The sequence below is a fragment of the Dermacentor andersoni genome, chromosome 1 (genome assembly GCF_023375885.2).
Source record: "Dermacentor andersoni chromosome 1, qqDerAnde1_hic_scaffold, whole genome shotgun sequence".
NCBI lineage: Eukaryota > Metazoa > Arthropoda > Arachnida > Ixodida > Ixodidae > Dermacentor > Dermacentor andersoni.
Genome location: NC_092814.1, coordinates 4,182,183 through 4,205,047, shown reverse-complemented (window position 1 = coordinate 4,205,047; position 22,865 = coordinate 4,182,183). Strand labels below are relative to the sequence as shown.

Sequence of the window (22,865 nt, the reverse complement as noted above, 5' to 3'; positions counted from 1 at the left end):
TACTGCAGAAAATGGACATGGACACTTCACTCCTGATGTGTGATGTAACACTGCATGCAGTTTTTATTGTTGTGGTCCTTGTGTAAAGACTGAGTCATTCTCTCACATTAATTTATGCCCTTTGAGGCCGATGTGTCAGAACTGCTTACACGTGGCACAGTAGTCAGACACTACAGCAGAGGCCATTATGAGGGTTTTTGTACAGAGTAGTGGAGCTTGTAAAGGACGAACCATTGTGCTGGTTTGTCATGGCAGGTTGGTCCAGGCATTTTTTTATTTTTATAGTATGTAGGCCACATGTGACTATCATTAGTGGCCATACAAGGGGCTGCAAGTCGACAAGGCATTTGTTAAGCTCGAAATGATGCTTCACTGAAGTGGCACACTCGTCCTTAGCCTGTTTACCCGTGTCCAGCCATTGTTGCTCTGTGTTATTTTTATTTGGCAAGGAAAACTTGTGCAGAATAAACATGCCGGAATTTACGTCAACTGTCAAGCAGTTAAGTTCTATACAAGTAAATGCGAGTATATTTAGTGCTTATTTTTATGTGAGGCAACATGTAATCTAATGCAACCTCAATGTTCAATCTCAGTTGACAACTTTTATCTGAAGCCGTTTTTATGTTTATGCATTACATTGTGCACAAGCTATGCCAAATGCAAATCAGGTGGAGGCATATTGTGAGACGTTGACGCATTGATGTCACTTCAGGAAGGTACGATTCTTGTCAAGGGATGAATGGGGATGCACAGAGCAGTGTGCTGCACATAATACATTTAATAATATCCCTTGTGTCACAGGGACACTTGAACCATCCATGTGCCAAGGAATACACCCTGTAAAACTCTTGCTTGGGCTAGTTGGTTCATGCTTGAATGAGTAAAGGCAAGGCGCAGAAGAACGGGACTCAAGAGGAACACACACGACAGGACCGGCACCTGTCGTGTGTGTTCTTCTGGAGTCCTGTTCTTCTGCGCCTTGCCTTTACTCATTCAATACGCCATGTGTCACATTGGTTAATTTGGCCAGAATAGGGTAACCCACCAGAGTATCATACTCTTCTATTGAACAGTCTATGTGCTTTAGAAATGGCATTACATGCACAGGATTTATGGCAGCATCCATTGTTCAATTATGCTCAACAGAACTGCAATAGATCACTCATTGTCAGGCTTGGATTGTGGCTCGCATACCTATCAGCCAAAAAACCCACTCCAAATATTTAGGCGCTCGGCATAGGAAGCTTTAAAACAAGACCTGGTCCATCAATTGTTCAACGGTCAAAGGTTGCACGTGGGTGTGTGTAGCAGCCGGCTTCCTTCTTGGGCTCTTTTTATCGCCATGTAATGAGTGTCCAGTTGGATTACATGCCTGTATCTGCACCATCGTGTGCTTTTTCATCGTACTGGTGTGGAAGTTTTCTTGGTTGTAGTAGTTTCAAGCAATGGTGTTTGTTCTTGATTTTGGTTTTAATGTTTCATATGCTGTATGAGAATATCCACTGTTTCTCCGTGCCAACTTGGGCTTACTCTGCGTACAGTAGCAGAAAGCACGGTAGTTTTTGCAGATCCACGATCCTTAAATGCCAGCGGCAAATTTTAAAGCGTGCATATACATGTACGACATAAAAAGTTCCGCTCACAAGTGGAAGCAGTCGAATACGTGAAGCGATATATACGCTACTAATGCAGCCAGTCACATGCGTTGCACAGTGGCTTATCTCAAAAGTCTTGCATGCAGTTTCCTTTTTTTTTTTCAGTTATCGTGGTATACTGTGTGCAAGTTCAACTGAATTTCCTTAGTTATTCACAGCGAGAATGTCAATCGTCTCCTGCTGCAAAGAAGGTGGGAACCTCGTCAAGCACTTTCGCTTCCCACTTCCCCCATCATAATGTACTGATGGGAACAAATTGTATTGTAAATCTATGGCCTTTAGTTGATTTGAACATTGGAAGGGATCTTGTCATAGATGTTTGGGATTTATTGGCAGGGATAGAAATGCTGTGCCAATTGCGCCAAACTGCATGTTAAGAAAATGCGGCCACGTGCTGTGCCAAATTGTCATTTATCGCAGGTATCGTGCCTGCACTGACGCATACCTGCTCCAAATAACAAAGCAGAGAAAAAGAAAGTTTTTGCAGTGAAAATCAGTTTGGTTATATTTTTTATAGTGGCTGCACTATGAAGAAAACACCTACAAATTTTTTATCTGTGTAGTGCTTTGTTGAAATAGTTTCTACTTATAACAATGCAATGGTCGTGGCCGCAGGGGCACTTTGCGCTCTCCTGTGCCTGGCCCATTGTGCAGCCCGATATGCATCACGCGCAATTTTCTTAGTTGTTAGCTTTTTGCCTGTGCCATTCCGTCCAGCAAGCACACAAACATATATTAGGCGAGTTTGCAGTAGCTCACGGCAGATGGCCCGTGTACCATACACTGTGACTAGCATGCGTGAGCTTATCCAAGTGCATTTTTGTTAATGTGAGAAGATACGGTACCATGTTATTAATGAATTGTGCACCTGTACGTATTCCACTTGTGGACAGGAGTTTAGCAGAAGAAATGCTTTAACAAAGGAAATGTATAGCAGAGGAAACAGTTAATGAAGCCAAGGACAGCATGAGGGAATTGTCTTTATTGAAATGCAGAATAACTTGTGAACTTGAGATTAAAAATCTTGCATATTATTAAAAAATAGAGCAGCACATTGAAGAAGAAAACTTGCATCTTAGTATAATACATAATGGATGCAATTTTTCACAACTAATTCATGCAGCATCTTTTTTTCGTTAACTGCATGCAAAGCTTCCTCTTTGCACCAGAGCAGTATGTTCATGCTCCAAAGCAATTTTTGCATGCTCCAAACAGCAAACATTTCTGCTCCAAAAGCATATATTTCTGCTCTGAACTGCGACTGTTCATGAAGCTGCTCCGAAAGTGCAGCGTCCATCTCTGTATTGTTTTTATTTTATTGTTCTATTCTATTTACTTTCTCACGGACAACATGTGCACATGCTGCATCGAGTTCATTGTCTTTGGCCGCCTGCCTTTAAAGGGACACTAAAGGCAAATATTAAGTCAAGCTGCTAAAGTGATAGATTATTGCTTTAGAATCTCTAAGATGTCAATATCGCGAACAGAGCCCTAATAATCGAGAAATCGAGGTAAATGCAGGACATGGTTAGAGACTCCCCCGGGACATTCAAGTACTTGCTCGATGACAAAAGCACTCCTTAGTTAAATTCTGTCACTAGTACTCAACCATTTGTTGCAAAAACATCCTTGTATTGTATTATAGGACGGAACAAAATGCTACTTGTCTGGTTTCATCTCATGTTTAGAAAAAAAAAGAACTAATTGAAATTACCCTTGACAATGACGTGGGCGGTTGAACGGTTCCATTATCGCTTGACTCCGCGCCACCCATGCTATCGCGTTTCACTAGTTTGGTTATCGCATAGTGCTGCGCTGGTTTTGCTGGCTCGCCAAACTCGCACGGACTTTCAACTTCCATGTGATGTCGCGGGATGCCCCAATGGTCTGCGCCACTGGCCAAAAAGCAGCTGCAGCGGCCATCTTGGCTCAGCACCGCCATCTGTCGGGCGCCGGTGACAGCAAATGGTGGTGCCGACTTATGCAAGTCCTCGGTTGGCTGGCGGGAGATTTGAATTTCAAAAAAGGCACTCGGACCCTTCACATACAATTTTCTCGTAAACTAAGTCTCATCTTGGCACTAAACAAGCATTTTGAGGCTTCTGGAATGGTATTTAAACAGTCCACGTCGACTTACCATTTGCTTTGAGTGTCCCTTTAAGCATGTTGTGCAAACGGTGGAAATGCGCTCAGGGATGAATTGCTGTCTAGCTGCTAGACAGTGTGGTGTTTACTAAATTTTTCTTAAATAGCCTTATTTCTAGACTCCTTAGGTTGTGTGAGTACAGCCATATTGAAGGAAGGACCCCACATTTAGCAGCAGTGGCTTGGAATGAGTCTCCAATTTTAATTTATTTTGGTCTATATATATTGCAAACTCAAGGTATATCCACTGAGCAGGAGTACATCATACCGTGTTGGTGAAGCAGTGCACTGACAAGGACAAGACACACAAGAATACACAACACTCGCTGCACTCGCAACTACTTTATTTCAGAACAAACGCTTCATATTTATTTATCTGCACACCCTCAGACGTCAAAGATAAGCAAGGCAAGATTAAAAGCATTTTCAAATTCATTTGCCCACGCATACCCGGGCGGCAAAGATAGGCAACATATCTATCGTGGTGTGCAATCCTATCCTATTTGTATAGCATTAGATTCAAAGTGGACGAAAGCATCAACCGGTGAGCATTTGAGATAAGCAAGACACATTTAGAGGGCTGGTAGAAAAAAAGCAGGGGTGACATTGATATGACTGGATCTGTTACAAGCATATGTAGCAGTTCAAGATATCGACACAAGTTTTGAGGAAGAGAAAAAAGATTGAAGAGGTGTATACAAAAATGCTAGAATGAAAAGTGTGTACAATATGCCTGAGTAACTCGGGCAAGCTGTGTAACCACCCCGTTTCAAAGGGGATGCCAATAGATTCAGACCCGCCACAGTGCTTCCGTGTTCCAATATGGATGCACTTATGCACACATTTGAGGTTATTGAACATCGCATGGGGGTGTTACATATGGAGAAAGGTACAAAGAAAGAGGTCCCTTAGTGTAAACACTGCAATAGGACCTCTTGTTAAAATAGTCAAAAAATAATACAAAATAACAGAAGCAATTAGCAAAACTCAGGCATACAAGCAGACAGAAACAATTAAGAAATACAAGCGAACAATAAATACAAATACAGGGAGTTGGCAAGAATAGGAAGTAACGAACACAACTACTAATTGAAATTGAAAATATGCAAAGAAGTTAGTATATAAGCGAAGGGATAACAAAGAGTCACATATGCAATCAATAAAAATTGAACACTAATAAATCACATGACATGAAGTAACTAAATGAACATAAATAAGAATACACGAAATGCACTGGAGAGGAGAAAGAAGTAATGACAGCGATCATTATATAAATCGACTGCTCATGAACAGGCGAACTGAACGTTTGAAAATAATTAATGAGGACGAGGTTTTAGCCTCCAAAGGTAGACTTTGATGGCACTGAAGGTTATAATATTTCGTCCGTAATTAGTTCGTCAAATATTATTGTGGAAAAAACGTGTATTATTAGAGTTAGTCGTAGTAAACTTCTTTCCTATAATATGAAGAAGACTTGTATTATACACGATGCGGTAGGTCATAATGGATAAATAAAAAAGAATATTTGAAATAGAAAGGATATTTCATAACGAAAATAGTGGAGCCGAATAGGGGGAGTGGGATATGTGCTGTTGGTTATAATACGGAGTGACTTTTTTAGATACGTTCCATAAGTAAGTTCTATATGTAAGACCCCACGACGTGATAAAATAGGTCAAATGACTATGAATGAATGCAAAATAGAAAGAAGTTAGAGTATGGAGCGCGAAATATTGCGGAGCTTTAGGACGAACACGAATACCATAGGCAGTTTTACTTTTTATATGATTAATGTGCGTATTAAAATTTAAAAAACAGTCAAGTTCGACACCGAGAAATGCGCATTGACTAGATGGGTATATATTACATAGTTATTGACATACACTGGGAGGAAGTTACACCGTTTTTTTAGACCTAGAACTGATAAACTTTGTCTTAGATAGATTATTAAAAAGCTTATTTTTATGGCAGCAAACAGTAACACTCTGCAGATGACTGTTTAGGTGGGCAGTTAAGGCTGGAATGGGAGTCATCTGAAGTGAAAATGGTGGTGTCATCAGCGTAGAGCAAGGATTCGGTGTGTGGTGACAAACAGTCTGATAGGTCATCAACGTAGATGAGGAATAAAAAAGGGCCTAATATAGAGCCTTGTGGGACGCTTATGTTGATTGTCTTGGTGTCAGAAAGCATGCCTACGAGAGAGAATTTATTTGAAAGAAGGCAGAGAGGTCGGCCTGAGCTAATGCACTCTAGCCTCCTACTTTGCACAGGGGGAGAGGGAATGGGACATGAAGGTGTGATAAAGGATGATAATGACATAGAAAGAGGGACGGTGAAAGCAAGTTCAACATTCTGATGATAAACATTCAGAAATCTCATCCATGAAGCCACTAGCGGGTTCATGCCTGAAATAGATACAGTCCGAGTATGATTAAGTAAGTATAGAAATTCTCACGGCAGGCCAGTTATACCATAAGAAGAGAGTTTGTCCAAAAGAATTGAATGATTGATCGAGTCAAATGCTTGACTGTAGTCAATAGAGGCTGATCCAAGGAACTTGCCATTGTGAATTGTGTTTCTGATGTTTTCAGTAAGTGCAGCCAATGCGAGATTAGTGGAAAGCCCCTGACGAAATACAAACTGATGCGGCAATAGTAGCTTAAATTTGTTAAGGTAGTTTGTAAGACGAGTGGAAAATAACCTTTCAACAACCTTACTAAAAAAAGGAATAATAGGGATGGGCCTATAATTATTGATGACTGATCTATCGCCTTTCTTATAAATAGGTATTATCTTGCTTTTCTTTAGTTCAGAAGGAAAAATAGAGTGCTTAAAGATTAAATTGACAATGTGAGAAAAGATAGGAGTGATCACCTCAGCATCCTTTATTTGCCGAGCAGGTATGTTGTCAAGTCCAGCAACAGTTGTTTTAAGATTCAAGATCGTATTGCGAACCTCAGTGGGAGTGGTTGAGAAAAGATAAAAAGACTGCAAAGAACGACAACTGTTACCAGAGTAAGAGTGCCCGGATTGTGTTGCAAGACTAGAAAAATATTGGCTGAAGGCATTTGCAATGCCATCAGAAGTGCGAAAAGGGTTTCCATCATGACAGATTTCATTAATACCAGTTACAGAGCTGGCTTTATTTAAAAATGAGTTAAGTATACGCCACTGCTTTCCTGTATTCTTACTGGCTTGAATTATTAATTGTTCACAGTAATCCCATTTCTCTTTTCTTATTAGTAGGGTCAATGTATTGCCATATTTTTTGCATTGCTCTTTTAAAGACAGATTAGAAGGCTTTTTCTTCGATTTTCAGTATAGGTTGTCTTTTTTTTTGTAAACAAGTAAGAAGACCAGGAGTTAGCCACGGGTTTAGGGGAGATGAATGCTTTCTTCGGTGCCAAACATTAGAGGTTGAGGAAGTTATAGCATCAGAGATGAGCGAAGAAAATTCACTGTAGGCAACCTCAGGTTTTGTGCAGGTAATGATGTGAAACCAGTCTATTGTTGCTATTGAATTGGTGAACTTTTTCGTCAAAGATCGATTTGGAAAATCAAGTATTTGAAGGAATGGCTACGCATAGAGAACGAAGTGCTGTGGGGAAGTGGTCAGTTATATTCGCATGGGTTTTAGATAAAAGCCTCGGGAGGAGTAATTAAATTCGTTAAAGCATGATCAATTAAAGTACCTGAAATGTTGCCAATACAGCTAGTTGGATCGTTAAAGACCGAATCAAGACCATATCCAAGAAAAATACTTTTATAAAGATTGGAACCCAAGCATGAATCATCCAATAAGTTGATATTGATGTCATCCATGATAACTGCGTTCTTTTATTCTTGTGTTAATGTGTGAAGCAAGGCATCAAGTGAGGAGCAAAAGTTGGTCACGGAAGAGCCAGGTGAAAGATATATACAGCCAAACACGGTTTTACATGTATTACAATTGAAGTCGGGGCTATCAATTCTATCCAAACTGCCTCGCAGTCGGGCACATCAAGAGCCAGGTCAATTCTATGTTTGTAGATTGTACTGTTCGATATAAATATTGCTGCGCCACCCTGACACGAGGACACACAGTGGGGATATTCTGCATTGTAATTTGGAAAGCAAATCAAGTTATCGGAATCGGTAAGCCAAGTCTCAGAAACACAGGTTATCGAAAAAGGGAAGTGAAGGGAGCAAAAAAGAGCAAGGAAATCATCAAAATACTTGCGAAGACTGCGCGCGTCACATGGCTGTCACATGTTTTATGTGCCTTTATCAAACAGTCATCCATTCACAAAAATTACCATTTTCTTTCTTTTTTCAGGTCATTGCGAAAATGTTCTTATTCTGGTCAAGTGATCATTTACATACACGGGTCGAACATCATTTCCTGAAAAACCAAGGTCGTTAGTCTGTCTGCAGCCGTGTTCTGCGTGCCTTGTCCATGAACTCTGCCTTCTTTGTTCCAGAATGGAAACGTGCTATCAAATTTTTCGGATTTGAGCTTAGAAGTCTTAAAATTTTTTCTAAGACTTCTATGCGTTTTGCAAGTTCAACACACACAGGCATAGCAAAGTTCGTACAAAATCCCAGAAGCAGCAGCAGAAGTGGCATAAAGCAAGGGAATGAGGAAGAAAAGTGTGATTTGCACCTGTAGGCAAAATACGATTCAGTATGCCAATTCGTAGCCACAACCGCTGCTGCTAAACTGGCTGGCCGAGGGAATCCGCAGTGCTTTTTAATCAGGAGCCAATCGCGTTGAGTCGACGAGCTGCGCAAGCTATAAGTATCTGCTGAGGAAGCGTTGCCGATAATCCACGCAGGCGGAGGCTTTGTAGATCCGAGATGAGGAGCACGGGAACTGGGGCCGAGCAGTTGTCACGGACGGTTTGCAGAACTGTAGACAAGATACGATTCATTATGCCAATTCGTAGCTGCAACCGCTGCTACTAAACTGGCATTTGAGTTGGTGGTTGATGGAGACGTTAAAGGTGGTTGAAATGAATGAGCCCGTGCATTGCTTTGTGATGGTTGATGCCTACTTCAAACCGGAGTGCTCTGTGTGTACACTAAAATAGTGCCACTCCTCAAAGTACCAGTGCTCTATGACTGATAGCTGTTATAAAGTGAAACACGGGTGTAGAGCAATTTATTTTATTTATTTATTTATTTAGTACATACTGCAGACCACATTGTGGTCCTTGCAGGACGGGCAGACATTGAGTACAAGACATTTACAAGATACGTTTATATACATTCATAAAATATAGACTTTACAGTGATATATTGCTCACAGAGACACTTAGTGAAAAAGATCAAAACACAATAGCTAAATCGATTCATGGTGCAAACAGAACAATATAAAAAAAAAGGCAAAGGAATTGCACATAAAAGGCAAGGGAATTGCACATTAAAGGCAATGGAGTTTGAGAGTCGAGGACTTGCCTTGCTTATTCAACAAGACGAACACATTCTATGCAAAAACAAAACAGAGAATAAAGACTTACATAAAACACATCACATGTTGTAAGGGGCGGGCAGCGAATTCCATTCAGAAATAGTCCGGGGAAAGAAGGAGAACTTCTAGCTGTCTGTCCTAGCATAGATAGGCATCAGTGCATCCGGACGATGGTGTCGTGTATACCTAGTGGAGAGATGACTTACATATAGTGAAGGGTCCAGAGCCAATTTGTGGTTAATTAGATTATGTAAAAAATCTAGCCTGTGTTTCTGTCATCTTTGTTCAACCGAAGAAATGTCATTAGCCAACATCAACTCTGACAGCGAATCCGAACTTTCGAACTTGGAATAAATAAAATTAACAGATTTTCTCTGTATTCTCTCAAGTTTGTTAACATTGACTTCAGTATAGGGATCCCATGCAATGCAAGCATATTCAAGTTTTGGCTGGATATAGGTTAGGTAAGTGAGTAGCTTAACGTTTGAGGGGGCATTTCTTAGTTTGTGTCGCAGATAGGTTAGCTTCCGAAAGGTGGAAGAACATGTGTTGTCAATGTGAAGGTTCCAAGAAAATTTATTAGTGAATGTTATGCCAAGGTACTTGTAACTCTCAACTTGCTAATGAAGCAGATCCCATTTGATACGTGTACTCCAGGGGATTCTTTTTATGCGTTATGCGAAGAGAGACAGTTTTATCTATGTTTGCAGCCATGCCGCATTATTCATACCAAAAAAATATATTATTCAAGCTAGAGTTAAGTTCCTTCTGATCATCCACAGACTTAATAGTATGAAATACAACGCAGTCATCTGCAAACAGCCTTATTTGTGTTCCTGGTTTGACGACGGTAACAATGTCATTAATATATTAAAGAAAGAGCAATGTACTACTCAGGACACTGCCCTGGGGAACACCTGAAGTGACTGGTAGATATCTCGAGTTGTGATCGTCAACTGAAACATGCTGTTGGCGATTCTCCAGATAGTCTGTAATCCAGGTAATTATGATGTCCGGAAGGTTAATGTTCCTTAATTTTAAAATTAGATTTTTGTGAATTACCCTATCGAATGCTTTACTGAAGTCCAAAAACACTGCATAAATTTGACCGTTGGCATCCAAAGCTTTGGCAATTGAATCAGTTATTGTTACTAATTGTGTAGTAGTGGAACAACCTTTTCTGAAGCCATGTTGAGCACTTGTTAGTATGGAGTGTTCATCTAAAAATTCAATAATGCGAATTGTGATTATGTGCTAGAAAAGTTTGCAGCAAGGTGACGTTAATGATATGTAAAGACCGGAACAACTCGAGCCATCTTCCAATCTTCAGGCACTTTCGCGCATAACAAAGATGCTCTGAATAATACAACTAAGAACTTGGCAACAGTTTCGGCGTATCGCCTAAGAAACACATCGGGAGGTTGTCAGGGCCAGGGGTTGTTTTGGTTTTAAATTGAGTAACATAGACACAATGCCATGGTAAGATATAAAGTTCGCCTTATGCTCTTCAAACACTGCAGGACTCAAAGATGGGCCTGATCGTGCGCGGGAGAATACGCTATGAAAATAAGTGTTTAAATGTTGTGCGATGGCATTCAAGTCGTTAAGAATGGTTCCATTAACTGCAATTTCCGTAATAGTCTTCTTGCTATTGCCAAGGTATCCCCAAAAGATTTTCTTATTTAGTCTAATAAAAAATGTTGGTGTAGCACTCGGAGGAGTCATAAATGTAGGTACATACTACTTTCATGATAAGGTTACTTGGTTAGTGAACTGGGGGCATTTTCACACAGACCTCTGTATAAGAAGCTGATCAGTGTTTTTTCAGGGTAATGGAAAACCATTAAAAGAAAGACGTCCCAGTCATGAATGATGTTTTGATAATTCTGCCAAACTGCAGCTTCTGTCTTTATGCGTGTTTGTCTATTTTTTGCAGCACAACACAGGAATAAAACGTTGAACCACCATGTACCCCAAACAAATGTTTTACTGAAGCAAAATGATTATTTTCGATGAAAGGCAGAGTTCTAGCTCGTCAAAATTAGTAGGTGGCCATTCTCATAAATACTTTTGCTACTTGGGAAGCATCAATTAACATGTACCCACCCTCAAACTTGCTAAGACGTGGACTTGCACCAACTCAATCCTTACGTATTAGAAATACATGCGCGTGTTAGGGAGTATGCCAGCCACTGGAGATTTATGTTGGTTTCATATGGATGTTCTAAGATGAGCATTTCCTGCAAGGTACCATTACACTTCACAACATATGTGCTAAGCCCAGAGCGCAGCAAGAATAAATCTACCCTAACTGGGCACGCTTGTGAGTGAGGAGGAAGGTCTTATTGCACTGGAAAATGCTACTGAACCAAAAACATGTCAAGTTTCAAAGCGATTGGCAAATAAAGTAAAATACAGGGATTTAATTGAAATACTTTGTCTTGGAGTACTGGTTTAAAAAGGCACTTCAGACGAGGCGAAAAAGCATTGGCCATCCAACCCTTGCCATTGCCAAGCTTCTTTTGGGTTGTCTCTAATACATTTGGCTAGAAGATCGATGTAGCTTTGTGGGCATGCTTGCCTTTTTATCACTTCCATTCTAGCCTATTGTGCATTCCAGAGGGAAGGACGCATTAGCTGGAGTGGTGCTAGCCTGCTAGTGTATTTTTTAGACTAAATATTTTTTCATGTCCACTTACCTGCTGCTGTGGCATTGCATTGTGCTTGTGTCCATTGGGTGCAAAACCAAGCAGGTGGTCAGCCTCCACTCCCTTGTGTGCAGTTTCAGGACACAATTTGATTTTAATTTCCACTATAAAAACACATACATGTAAAGGACAATGATAATGTTTAAGAAGGGGAATGTAGCAAGCTAACCATCATTTGAAATGGTACAGATTCTGCCTTGAGCATATTCGTACATTGCTTCCAACATTGCTTTGCATGAAAAAAACCTGCAAACTTGAGGGATCTGCATTTGGTGTGTTGCGACACCACGCACCCGAGCATACAAGGGTTGGACCCTCCCGCGTCCAACTGTGCGCAGCTTAGACCCGTGTCCGTGGAAAAGGGGATCCTAGGGGTTGAGCCGATGCTAAGTGTTTGGACCTTTAAGGCTCCCCTCGGCGGAGGCAACACACCCCTTTGGCCTTGGCTTCACGTTGATGGCACACCTGGACTGCCCCACGCGGGTGAAATCGGTAGTTGCTTTTTCCAATCTCTCTCTCCAACCTTTGTCTTTTGCTGTCACAATCATTCCTGTCTCCTGTTCATTTCTTTTTACTTCCGATCTTCCCGGCAGCAAAAGTTAACCTTGTGTGGAACAACCAACCTTGGCTGTATATATTAGATTATAGTGGAAACATCCTGTTGGCGTCTGCAGGACTTGTTTTTATAAGTCCTGCAGCATCCCCTTGTTGGGCTCCACAGTGGGCGGCTGGCGTTACTCCCGAAAACTAAAAATTTTCTTTGGATACTTTCTTTCCCGTACTCCCTGATCACCGCCCTCAAAAACGAGGGTGCACCAAAGAATTATTTAAATTTTTTTGCCGAAACACAGAAAACTTCCCTCGCTACCAAGTAATTCACTCTGAGAAACCAGGAAAGAGGACGAGAATGATCTCGCCATTCCTCATTTCCAAATGTTGACTATTGACCCAGGCTATAACGCATTGAGACTGGCAAGGGGTTACCTCCTCTTGGAACTGCATGACAAAAAGCAGTATGAACAACTACGTAACCTAGTGGCTTTCGGCAACATACCAGTTTCAGTGACCCCACACCGCACCATGAACACCACCCGCGGTGTCATTTCCCATGATCATTTCCCATGATGGAGCTGCCCAAGACTGAACTTCTGGAAAAATGGAAAGAACAAGATGTTATCAACGTAAAACAAATCAAAATCAAGCATGACAGGAAAGAAATCGACACCAAGCACTGAATTCTCATTCGATTCCAGTGTACTGCCAGAAACCATCGAGGTAGGCTACGCTAAAATCCTAGTAAGGCTGTACATCCCCAACCCTCTTCGTGACTTCACATGCTAAAGATTCGGCCACAGTTCCCAGAACTGCTGAGGCCGACTGACCTGTGCTAAATGCAGTGCACATCAACGCCTAGCTGAATCCTGCGAAAACGTTCTACACTGTGTAAACTGTGATGGGGAGTATGCCGCATACTCGCTGTTCTGCTCATCCTGGAAAAGGGAGAAAGAAATCGTAGCAACTAAGGTTAAAGGGAACCTCTCATTCAAGGAAGCACGGATGTGGGTGTCGTACCTGCCAAAGAACAGCTTTGCTGAAGTGGTGTGCTGGGGCAGCATCACAACGGCTTCCGGCGGCTGTCCAGCCTATGCGCAGTGAGCCGGCGGCAATGCCATCTGCTCCCCTTCGTGGCTGCAGCTAGCGCTGCTCCACCACGCCAGCAGAAGGAGCCATCCACCTCTGGGCTGGTGGCCTCAAAGATCATGTCCACCGTGTCGAGGCCTTCACATCAAACAGCGCTCACAAGAGTGCAGCGTCCCACAAGAGGTGATGGACATAACACCCATTCATGCAGCGCCACCAGCACCTGAGGAGGGGCGGGATTCTCTTGACCGCCCCAAAAAAGAAAAATCTCCTGGAAAGGGCTCCGTGAGCTAATCTTCGTCTCTTAAACACACAGCACAAACACTTTTGTCATTATGAAGACACAAATACTACAGTGGAATGTTCAAGGACTTCTTCATAACCTCGATGATGATAGAGAACTCCTATGCAAAGATAATTCAAAGTTGCTGTGTGTTCAAGAGACCCACTTGAAACCTGCAAACACAAACTTTCTCCGTCGATGCACCATCTTCCGAAAAGACCGCTACAAGACCGCCTCTGGCGGTGTAGTGATAGTGGCAGCCAAGTCTATAGCTTTTCAATATGTGCCCTTCAGACGGCTCTTGAGGCAGTGTCAGTTTGGGCAATTCTTTTTAATGAATTGGTCACTGTATGTTCCATGCACATACCCCCAAATGATCATCTCAAGAAAACTGATTTCTATAACCTCATTGATCACCTTCCCGAGCCCTACATACTCATGGGAGATTTTAACGCTCGCAACACGATGTGGAAAAGCTTACGATGCGACGCGAGAGGTCGATCATTGAAAACTTTCTAGTTAACTTTGGTGCATGCCTTTTTAACAAAAAGGAACGGACTTATCTTAATATCTCGTACAATTCTTACTCGTCTATAGACCTAGCAATTGGATTGGCAGCTTTTCTTTCTTACTTAGAATGGAGCGGAGAATTCTTATGGAAGTGGCGACTTCCCTGTAATGTTTAACCTTATTCAACAACACGAATGTCCTCCACGTGCCCCTTGGTGGAAACTAGCCTCCGCCGACTTTTAGTATTGACGACTCTGGAGCGTCGTCATTGCAGCAATTAAATTCATTGCACAATCAAGAGGTAGCTCATCCAAAAGAAGAGTTCCATGGTGGAATGATGAGTACAAGGAGGCGCAAAAAAAACAAAATAAAGCGTGGGGAATATACTTTTGGAGCAGAAATGTTTGCTTTTTGGAGAAAGGAAAAAAAATGCTTTGGAGCAGTAACTTACTGCTCTGGTGCAAAGAGGAAGCTTCGCATGCAGCTAACGAAAAAGATGCTGCATGAATTAGTTGTGAAAAATTCCATCGCTTATGTAATATACTAAGATGCAAGTCTTTTTCTTCAGCATACTGTTCCATTTTTTAATAACACATCAGACTTTTAACCTTGAATTCACAGATAATCAATATAAGTGTGTGTCATGGTGTGCAGTCGTATCCCATTTGTTGCACCCTTACATACCAAAGCAAATATTCACAACTAGATGTGGCCTGTGTATAGACAAGGCAAATGCTCTTGGTCAACACTTTGAGCTCATGTCTAACTCCATCCACTATTTGGAGAGGTTTCTGAAATACAAACTAGTTTTAGTATTGACCATGTGGTAGCGTATTTTACCGCTTTTATCATCCAGGCAGCAAAGAAATTTATTCCGTAATTAAGCGGTAGCTCATTCAAAAGACGAGTTCCATGGGGGAATGAGTACAAGGGGGTGCAGAAAAAACTAAGTGTGGGGCGTACTTCGTCGATTCCCAGCTTAGGAAAATTTGATCCAATATAAAACTTTAAATCACAGGGAGGGTGAACGCGGTGGCAAGCTAGGAGGGCAAGCTGGGAGAGGTTCCTTTCTGGCATTAATTCATACACACAAGAGGCAAAAGTATGGAACGGGCTAAGGAGGCTTAAGGGACAACAAATTCATCCATTGTCCCTGGTGGATAAAGAAGGAAACGACTTGGAAGACCAGGCGAATGCGCTTGGTCAACACATTGTGTGCGTGTCTAGCTCCATCCACTATTTGGAGACATTTCTGAAATACAAAGCAATAGAAGAATGTAAGCCACTGAACCAGAAATGTAGCCCAAACGAACCTTGTAGCTATCCTTTTAGCATTGCTGAACTTAAAGCTTCCTTATCAGCATGTCGGAGCTGTGCAGTGGGCCCTGATAGAATCATGTGTGATATGACTGAGCACCTCCACATCGACACGCAAATCACACTACTCATAATTTTCAGTGCTACCGTATTTGCTCACATAATGATCGCACTCGCGTAATGATCGCACCCCTAAATTTTTCATCAAAATTCGATTTTTTAAAATTTCCCGTGTAATGATCGCACCCCGAACTTGCTGCAGCGATATGTCATGTGCCAAGTCTAGCTAATATTGATTGCGCTTAACATCTGTCGAATGCTACGTGAACGACTCTTCAAGACAAACCAAGCGGTCTGCACGCAACAAACATTCTTATGCCTCATTTAATTACTTTCATAACATTCCGCACTTCGACGACTAAAAAAAAGCTGCAACCAAACTTGCCTTTATTATGTGCCTTTCAAAAAAATGCGCCTTTCGATTCTTCTATCTACACTCGTGAGCACGCAACAAATCGCGAGCGGCAACGATAGTAGCCACGTTTACACTGATACGTTAAATGTGTACCCTATTCATACGCCGACGCTTGTAACACAGCTAAGATATTCACCCACCCTTAGCGGAAACGTGCTGTATTAGGATAGTAGTGAAGACAGATGCCGGAGTTTCCGCAGCATGCCGGCTATGTGTTTCTATGTCACTGGCAGCTAAGCGCGCCCATCTGTTTCTGTCCCCTCAAAGTGGACATGGCTACGTTATTGCCACAAACTTGCCGATATTAACGATATTATTCATTACTGATACAGAAGAAACTGTTTCAATGCACGTAATATACTCGCGAGAAGAAAAAAAAAAATCGCGTTCGGCGCGTTCAGCTTGCTCCTCCGGCCGCCATTTTTGTTTTGGTGTCCCGCAGCAAATGCGTGCCGAAAAAAATTTTTTTTTCTTTCGCAGCAAATTTAACCTGCGTAATGATCGCACCCCTGACTTTGCGTCAATTTTTCTGCCAAAAAAGTGCGATCATTAGGCGAGTAAATAAGATATCTGGTCTGCTGGGCATATTCCATCTAAATGGAAAGAATCTATTGTTATTCCACTTTTGAAGCATGGTAATGATACTTCATTGCTAACCTCACGGTTCCTATACAAATACAAGGGAGTGGGGGGTGGGGATAGGGAAAAGGTGACGTGAGAAGGCAAGGAAATGCTGGATAAACTTAAGTTTCAGGTACGGTACGGTGCATTTCCTCTATTTCTGAAAAATAAAACCATGCAAATATGTATAGCAGACAAGTTACGCAGGAGGGCGTGCAGAAGGAGAGCTGCGTTAATTAAAGCACACCGCAGGGTCTAGGTGGCATAACGGAAGCGGTCGTGCATCAAATCAACGCTTCTGTGCCCACTACGATAGCTTTGCGGCTATGGCATTGCTCGAGGTTACGGATTTGACCGAGGCATTTTGACGGGGGCGAAATAAAAAACGCTCTTGCACATTGATTTAGGGACATGTTAAAGAACACCATGGTGCCAAAATTAATCCGGAGTGCGCCACTACGGCCTGCCTCATTATCCGATTGTTGTTTTGACACGTACAGCCCCGTAATCAAATTCAAGTTTAATGTTTCTGCCACGATGCGATGTTCTTCTATCGCTTCTGCCACGATGACAATGCTCAACCCTCTTGGAGGTTATGAAATATCCGTGCACAACAACGGCTCAAGCAAACACCTCTCCCTTTGTGTTTGGTGTACTATGCAGACAAACAGCAGTGGTGCACGCAAGGTAACATTTAACATCATCTCACCACTTTCGTGTTGACGAAACGTTGAAGAAATTAAACATTTGCCGTCAACATCACCACTAATTATCGTCATCAAAGCAAACGGAACAGAAAGCCTCGCTTACATCAATGCCCACAGTGTGTGGGAGCTGCATAACTTTTGTTATTTCATTTTAGAATATATCTTGTAGCCATCGCTTACATCACTCGTCCTTAACACTATTTTAATACTTGCATATTTTACATACCTTACCATTTTAGGCTTTATACAGCCATGCTACACCTGACAACTGTCATTCACTGCGTCAACGACTTCGCCACACCATTAATTGGCATTCTTTGGCCATCCCTGACTCTTGCGCCAAAAAACCCCATACACCTGTAGCGAAGTGACGCAGCTGTTAAGAGTTTTGACGCATCAGCTCACCAGGGAGACGACAATGAGGGGGGATGAGCTCCGGCAGGGGCAAGTCCAGGTCCGCAGGTACGAAGACGATGAGAGGTATCATTTGAATAACTAGGTTTATTAACTTGGCATTTACTTTAAGTTTACACTGTACACATATTTACATACAAAGCGATGTCATACTCGCCGTCGATGGCCTGCCTGACTGGCCTCGTCTCCCGTGGTGAAGTGGCGCCGTGTGCTGCTGTCTCCTTGCTCTCCTCAAAAACTACTCAAAACATTCCTTAAATGAGTTTCTGCAGCATTCAAGGAACCGGCAGCAGGCGCAGGCTTCTCCACCAATGGCCTATTCCGGCCAATCAGGCAGGCTGACAGCATCCAATAAGAGCCAGAGTTTAGGAGGCTAAAAATGGTCGCGAAAACACTGCGCTTGCCAAATAAATTTGGCCGTAACTGATCAATTTTTTATGCCCGATACAGCCGAGCGTGGAAAAAGGGCGTGACGTGCACGAAGTGACCGTCAAGTGTGACGGCGTCGGCCGGGCGGGATCACATGCCTGAGGTGCCGTCACGGTCATTTGCGCACAAAGGCTTCCCCCGCATCAAGGAACCCTCAACATTCGCGGAAAGAAAGAAAAGGGGCTCGCGGTAAACTCTTTTCGCGACACCTCCCCCCTATGAAGAAGAGTGTCCCACTCGTTATAAAGCACTTATTAGGAAACAAAAGGGGGCTCAGGAAATTAAACGCGTACATTATGGCTTCGTAAGGAAAATGGAAAATAACATAAAAACAAAACAACAAGTACGTTTTAAGAAGCTGGAAACCCGAGACATCATGAAAGACAAGACAAGTAACCTTAATGTTCATTCATGTACGCTACACAAGAAAATTAACACTGAAGCATATTCACTTGTGCTGTAATACATATCAGTGTTCATGTCGTAAGCAGCGATGGTTCCAGGTTATGCCTCGTTATGGAATGTCCTCCAGTCGGAGTAAAGTTTAGTCCTGGCGTCCGAGTTTTCTATGACGCGCACTCTTTCATTGGTCTCTGTCTCGCACACATGATCACTACCTTATCCGCACTCGCGTTCACTACCACTTGTATCACACACTTATTCTCGATGTCCGTTAACAGACTCGTCGTCTGCGCCGTCATCATTGGAGCACTGACGTGGCATGGTTTTAACCGCGCAGCATTAGCAATGTCGCATCTTTTGCCAGTTTGGTTGACTAGATTCTGAGGAGGCTCCGTTCAGTGGGCCACTTCGCGTTGCATGCCTTGGCCTTTGTCTACAGCATCCAATAAGAGGTTCCTGGGAGAGGTACTTTGGGAGCGAGCGGTTGATTCTGGCAGTCAGAGCAGGAGGGGACGTATTTGCTGACATAGGAGAACATCTTTGGCCAAAAATAACGGCGGCGAACTTTCCCCCAGGTGGTGCCTGATGTCGAGGTGGCCCACTGTAGTATCGACATGACACTGCCGTAAAACCTCCGCCCTCAAACACCCTGGGACAGCGAGTGTCGTGCGACCTTCATTAAAGCCTTTCGCTCTCCTGTACAACACACCATCAATCAACCGAAATTTCCGTGCCATTCTTTTCGTTTTCCTGACAATGGGCTCACTCGGCTGCTCTAGGTGCTGTATCACTTCTTTCATCCATGAATCCTCCCTCTGCTTTTCCCCAATGTCCACATGATCCAGCACGAGCAACAGTAAGGTGCTTCCTTCGCTTGCTGGTGTGGGATCATGAGGAAGGCGGGAAAGAGTGTTCGCATTTCTATTCTTGAGGCCAGGGCGATGTTGCAATGTTATGTCAAACTCCTGAAGCAGCAGAGACCATCTCATAAGGTGACCATTTGGATTCTTCACTCTCATTAGCCACACTAGGCTAGCTTGGTCGGTCACGACTGTAAACTTAGACCCAAAAATGTACAGATGAACCTGTCCGCACGTGTACACGACAGCGAGACATTCTTTCTCAATTGTGCTGTAGTTCATCTTAGCCTTATTAAGGTGTCGGCTAGCATAAGCAATGACTCTCTCATGGGATCCGATTTTCTGAACAAGTACGACACCAATTCTGTAATCGCAGGGATCAGTATGCACCTCTATCGGCTTCCCGGGTTCAAATTGACACAAAACGGGCGTTGTGATCAGCTTCTCTTTAAGGGATTGCATAGCCGCTTCGCAAGCCGCTTCTCAAACGAAAGAAACATCCTTTCTAGTGAGGTTGGTAAGTGGCCGAGAAATACGAGAAAAATCCTTGATAAATCGCCGATAGTAGTTGCAGATTCCAAGAAAGCTTTGCACATCTTTCTTGTTTTTTGGTGGGGAATATTTTTCAATCGCGGCCACTTTGTCTGGGTCCGGTCGGATGTTCTTGCCAGTGAGAATGTGACCAAAGTACTTAATCTCCTGTCGAGCAAAGCTGCACTTTTCCGGCTTCAGCCACAAGTTCGCCGCGTCCAAGGCCGAGAATACGCCTTTCAGATCTTGCAAATGAGCGGTCATGTCCTTAGAGAAAATTACAATGTCATCCAATTAAGCCAAGCATACCTTCCAAAGCAGACCACTGAGTACGTTGTTTTTATTAATGATTCTCTGAAACGTGGCTGGGGCGTTACACGGACCAAAAGGAACAACATTGAACTCATACAAGCCGGGCCCACAGGCAAACGTGTTCTTTGGCTTATCTTCCTCCTTGCTTTTCACTTGCCAATAGCCCAATGTAACAATCAAGGATTGGGAAGTATTTTAAGCCCTGTAGCACGTCGAGCATGTCATCGATTCACGGCAGTGGATGTACATCTTTCTTGGTAACTTCATTCACCCTTCGGACGTCGACACAAAAACACCATTTCCCGTTCGGCTTTTTTCACGAGGACGACAGGCGATGACCAGGACTGCGAGATTCCCTTATTATCCCATCGCGCAGCATTTCCTCTACTTGCTTCTTAATCGGGTTCCTTTCAAAAGGAGAATGACGGTAGGGATGCTGATGAATTGGTTGAGAGTCGCCTGCTTTGATAACGTGCTCTGTCGCAGGCGTCTGCTGAGTGCGGTTGTTATTGCCAGTGAATAGATGACGGAAGTTGTCGATGAGCGAAAGCAACTCAGCCCTTTCACATGGACGTAAGTGGTCCCCACTCTCCAGGTCAAAATCCCGAGAGACTTGCATGTCTTCGGTTGCGATGACTGCCAGTTGTGCATTGTGGATAGAAGTAGCCCATCCAAGCTTTGTTCCGCTGAGCAAATTTACTGGCGACATGGTGGGATTAGTGATGCGAATCACACCTGTCCCATGCATGATCTTGGTCACGGTATGTGCAACATGAAGTCCATTTCTGAGTGCTGTTCGGTTCAATGAGATGGACTCCGTCCCTTGCGATTTTGACTAGGACAGCGATTTCGGCGCGAGGTTCAATGCAAGTATGCTCGTGGCACCGCGCACTTGAGTACAGCATTGTGCGCCAGGGGGCTCGAATTTACATGCAACCGAAAAGTTTCACCGTTGAGTTGGAGCTCACTCTTGGAGAAATTTATAAGAAGTTGCACTGCTCGGCAAAACTGGGGACCACCTAATAGCTCGTAGCGACAGTCCTGCACAATTAAAAACTTCTCGTGAATATGTGTGGAATCGAAATCAAGAGTTATTTCAGCTTCACCTTGGGGGGAGAGCAAGCTTCTGCCGATTCCTCTTATGAAGAAGTCTTTTCTTGATTTTTATGAAGCAGATATATTTTCAATGAAACGTGACGAGATGACATTTACCGAGGAGCCAGTATCAATCACGAGTTTTGTGTCGGTACCATTTGCTCGTGTGGGTACTGCTAGAAACTGACTATCTGACGTGGTGCATACGGGACGGCCGGACTGGCTCCCTAGGCCCGGCCGTTCTCGTTTCCCGAAGGGTTAAGCTGCCCACCCTGATTATCGTTGGGATCTCTCTGTTGGTTTCTGTCATCTCGAAACCGCGTCCAGCATTGGTGTGCGACTTGACTGATGCGACGGCATAGCTGGCATCGTAGACGCCCGTCGTCGGCACGGGAATTTCTCGCTGGCCAAGGCACTGGAGGACGACGTACATCTTCATCAGTAGCCTTCAGGTGGTCAAATAATGAGGCTATAGAGTCCGTGATCGCCCTCAAGTCCCTATCGCAGTCGGTGACCTCTCGTGGGCAACGACACTCTGCTGCAGTGCAGGTAGCGATACATGTCGGAGACGTCTCGGCTGCATTGTTGCTACAGCGGGTGTCACTCCGGCGAGAGGTGTCGAGGCGTATGGGTACCACGACAGCTGGCCGGCAGAGAAATGGATGCCGATCGCTTCTGGTTGGTACGCACACGTCATCAAAGCAGCCTGGTTAAGACGCTGCAGAATTTGCAGGAAAGTTGAGCAACTGTTCGGGTGTGCAATGATTACTTTCTCCTGCACGTCCGGACGCAGGCCGCGCATGAGGTGCTGTAACCGTTCCACTTCCGTCATAGATGGATTAATTTTGGTGTACAGCTGCACAACATCGTAATAATACTGCTCAGGGGATTCCGATGGCAACTAGGTCCGGTTTTGCAGCCACAAATAGGCAAATTCGATTGCATGGCGACTGGTAAAAGATGTTTTGAGTCGTGTCGCCCACTCTTCCCATGTATTACGGGCAGACGTTAAAATTTGAGTGGTGTGCCACTTTTTTGTGTCCCCGTCCAATGCCAGATACAAAAATTTAATCTTTGTGCTCAGTTCCACTTGCTGAGTGACACTACATGTTCGTAGCAAAGCAGCCATTCGGAGATAAATTCTTCTGGCACGCCTCTGAAGATTGGTGGTGCGATAAAAGGGCTAGACATGGTGGCGAAAACTGCAGGGGGTTCGGTACTGGTAGAGCTGTTAGAGGTGGTTTCCTGGACTTTTGTTACCACGGCTCATGATGGTAGAGTTGGGTCTTTCTAGCACCCTCCACCACTTTG

General features: G+C 43.4%; 1 protein-coding gene across 2 annotated transcripts in view; it reads left to right on the top strand.

Moving 5' to 3' along the window:
* The window catches only part of LOC126546087 (mblk-1-related factor 1-like), a 157,886-nt gene that overhangs the window by 1,922 nt on the left and 133,099 nt on the right, over nucleotides 1-22,865 (top strand). The window lies entirely within an intron of this gene.